The 4,136-nt window shown below is 42.3% G+C and overlaps 1 protein-coding gene across 1 annotated transcript in view; it reads right to left on the reverse strand.

The window, feature by feature from the left end:
* Window positions 1-4,136, reverse strand: part of CACNA1A (calcium voltage-gated channel subunit alpha1 A) — a 335,330-nt gene that overhangs the window by 280,904 nt on the left and 50,290 nt on the right. The gene's annotated exons all lie outside the window — the stretch shown is intronic.

The following is a 4,136-nucleotide window of genomic DNA, read 5'->3' on the forward strand; positions in this document are numbered from 1 at the left end:
TAGACTACACCATGGCATCCGCCGTTGGAATCCTGGACCGGGCTGCTTGGTTTCTCATTCTCTCTCTCTCTCTCTCTGATCCAATTTTAAAAAATAATAATAATAACAAATAAAATAATTATCTAAAAATAAAATAAAACAAATGCAATACTGGTGACTCCCAATAGTCAAAATATGGAATCAAGCTAATTGCCCATCGGCAAATAAATGGATAAAGAAAATGCGGTATATCCATACAATGGAATACTAGTCAGCCGTTAAAAAGAATAAAATCCTATCAGTGAAGGTTAAACAGGTGAGCTTGGGGGATATTACATTAAATCTAAAAATAAAATAAAACAAATGCAATACTGGTGACTCCCAATAGTCAAAATATGGAATCAAGCTAATTGCCCATCGGCAAATAAATGGATAAAGAAAATGCGGTATATCCATACAATGGAATACTAGTCAGCCGTTAAAAAGAATAAAATCCTATCAGTGAAGGTTAAACAGGTGAGCTTGGGGGATATTACATTAAGTGAAATAAGCCAGGCACAGAAAGAGAAATACCACATATTCTTAATTATAAATGGGAGTTTAAAAAAAAAAAAAAAGACTCCATAGAAGAAGAGAGTTGAAGAATGGTCCCCTAGATGCTGAGAAGGTTGGTGGGGTGGTGAGTAGAGTGATGTTAATGAATGGATGCAAAATTACACATAGATAAGAGGAAGAATTTATAGCATTATAAAACACAGCGTGGTAAGTATTTATTGCAATTTACTGTATATCTCAGGGTAAATAAAAAAGAGGATTTTGATGGTTCCCAGCACATAGTAATGACAAATGATTGAGGTCATTGTTATACAAATTACTCTGATTTCATCACTACGCATTGTATCCTTGTACTGTTAAAAATCGCATTGACCTCATAACTATGTACAACTACATGTTAATAAAAATAAATTTAAGGAACCAGCAGTTAGCGTAATGGCTATGTCGCTGGACTCCCACGTAGTCGACCGCGGTTCGCGTCCCGGACCCGGTGGCTTAAAACTCACGCCAGGCACGTGTGCGTGCGTGCCCAAGATCCCGAGAGGAGAATGGAGGAGAAGGGATCGCAGCGTGACCATCCCCTCTGGGGGGTGATTTCTCACTTTCTGTCTCTCTGTCTCTCTCTGTCTGTCTGGCGAGCGCACGCGCCCTGTAGCAAAAACCTCTCCCCAATAAATAAATAAATAAATAAATAAATAAATAAATAAATAAATTTAAGAAAAACAAGAAAATTAAAACACAGTGGTCAGATCTGACACCAAAGTACAACAACAAAAGAAAAAATAGATACACTGTCTTTGTCAGAATTTAACACTTTTGTACAACAAAGGACATTATCAAGAAAGTGAAGACCCAACAGAATGGGAGAAAATATTTGCAAATCATGTATATGTTAAGGGTCTAGTATCCGGAATATATAAAGAACACTTAACAACTCAACAATGTAGTGTAACAAATACCACCACAACAAAAAGACAACCAACTTGGGCCAGCAGATGGTGCGATGGTTACATCACTAGATTCTCACGTGGTCAACTGTGGTTCAAGTCCTGGACCCGGTGGCTTAAAACTCATGCTGGGTACATGTGTGTACATGCCGCACATCTCAAGAGGATGGAACAGAAGGGAATGTGGCATGGCCATTCCTTTTTGGCAGGGGTGATTTTTCACTGTCTCTCTATCTCTCTGGCAAGCACATGCACCCTATGGCAAAAATCTCTCTTAAAAAAAAAATTAACTAAATTGAAAAATGGGCAAAAGGAGTGAGCAGACTTTTTTCAAAGCAGGTATATAAATAACCAATAACCACATGCATAGATGCTCAACATCATTGGCAATCACAAAAATGCAAATGAAAAATCATAATGAGGTACCACTTCACATCCACTAAATTTTTTTTCCATTGGTATGTCTGTATTGAGCTTAAATAGACTTTTTTCCCTCACCATTGTTTCCTATACAATATTTTCTTTTTAAAGATTTATTTCCATTCATTATTATTTCTTTTTAAAATTTTGACCAAAGACAGAGAGAGAGAAATAGAAGGCAATAAAGAAAGCCGCCAGGTTCAGGACTTGAACTATGGTCAGCCATGTGGGAATCCAGCACCTGTATCCACCATGCCACCTGCCAGCGCCAGTATTCTTTACTGAAGATCGATACAGTAATATCCTTGTTTTGATTAGCATTCACGGCATACCTACTTTGAAAAAACATGTCATACCCCACAAAGACATACAACAATGGAATATAAATAAGAAATTATAAAATTAAAACATGATTAATTGGGTTATGTAAAAAAAGAAATTTTAAAGGTTTTGTTATAGGACAGATCCACTCACCAGAGAGAGGGAACGTGAGAAATCATTCTCCCATTCTTCTCTTGAGATTTTGGGAACACACACACACACATGCACACACTCCCAGTGTGATTTTAAATCGCTGAGTCTGGGACTGAAACCACAGTTGGCCATATGGGAATCCAATGCCTTAACCACCATGCCAGAAGTGGTTAAGTGACCTTCACCTCAGTTTTTAAAAAAAAAAGAAAGAAAATACAGTGCAGACCAGCAGGTGGCATGGGGATTGGGGCACTGGACTCTCATATGGCTGATCATGGTTCAAGTCCTGGACCTGGTAGCTTGCTTTCTCATTTTCCCTCTCTCTCTCAGTCTCTAATTAAATTTAAAAATACTAAGTAAATAATTCTTTAAAAAAAAAAAAATACCCAGTGCTCAGGGCAGGCCTCTGAGAAATGGATTTCCCAAGATCTGAGGAAGGGGAGGTCCTTTGTTATCTGTCGAGGCTGCCTCTGTTCTCCCTCCAGCCGTAAAGGAATGCCTCCCCACGTCCTGAGGGCTCTCCTCTGGGTTGACGAGGCCTCCACAGTGACCCACCGAGATCTGCACTCAGGGGGCTCCATCTACTCATTTCACATCAGCGTCCGTCCTGATTCGCTGGCGAATTGGAATGTCCCTGCCCCCTGGCCTGACCCTTCGGAAGCATCCCACTCCCATGACCTCCATATAGAGACCTGGAGGTCTCTGAGAAGGAGGTGGAGGTGGAGACATAGGTGGCAGAGGAGAATAGCACAGGGGATTTACCCTAGGCTAGAGTTTCTCGGTCTTGACACTCCTGACATCTGAGGTTAGACGATGCTCTTGCACTCATCAGATTTCGAGCAGAAACCCTGGTCTGGACCCATGAGATTCTAGTAGCATCTTCTTCTCTGGTTTGGACAACCAAAATCAGTCTCCAGATATCACTGAGTACCCCAGGAGGGCGCTGAAGCCCTCTGTTCTCTAGAAGGATCAAGTGCCATGTTGGGACCAGCAGTTGGCGTAATGGCTATCTCGCTGGGCTCCCATGTAGTCGACTGCAGTTCGAGTCCCAGACCTAGTGGGTTAAACTCACACCGGGCACGTGTGCGTGCGTGCCCAAGAGCCCGAGAGGAGAATGGAGGAGAAGGGATTGTGGCGCGGCCATCCTCCCTGGGGGATGATTTCTCTCTTTCTGTCTCTCGGTCTCTCTTTGTCTTTCTGGTGAGTGCACACGCCCTATAGCAAAAAAAACTCAAAATAAATAAATAAATAAAACAAGTGCCAGGTCTTGGTGAACTCAGCCTCTCCTCCTCCCTTTGGCCTTCGGAAAATGAATGGGCTTCCGTCTCTCCTTCCACCCTAGGATTACAATTTTCCATTTCAGAAGTGCCATAAAATGATCCCTTCTGGGGCCAGCAGGTGGCATGGTGGTTAAGGCGTTGGACTCCCACATGGCCGACTGCATTTCAAGTCCCAGACCTGGTGGTTTGCTTTCTCACTTTCCCTCTCTCTCTTTCTCCCTGTCTTTCTGTGCACATGCCCTATAGCAAACTAAAAATAATAAAAATCATTATAACAAATAAAATTTCAGGGAACCAGCAATTAGTGTAATGGCTATGTCGCTGGACACCCACGTAGTCAACCACAGTTCGCGTCCCGGACCTGGTGACTTAAAACTCACGCCAGGCGCGTGTGCGTGCATGCCCAAGATCCCGAGAGGAGAATGGAGGAGAAGGGATTGCGACGTGACCATCCCCCCTGGGGGGTGATTTCTCACTTTCT

Source organism: Tupaia chinensis, unplaced genomic scaffold, assembly GCF_000334495.1.
Source record: "Tupaia chinensis unplaced genomic scaffold, TupChi_1.0 Scaffold138060_1, whole genome shotgun sequence".
Taxonomy (NCBI): domain Eukaryota; kingdom Metazoa; phylum Chordata; class Mammalia; order Scandentia; family Tupaiidae; genus Tupaia; species Tupaia belangeri.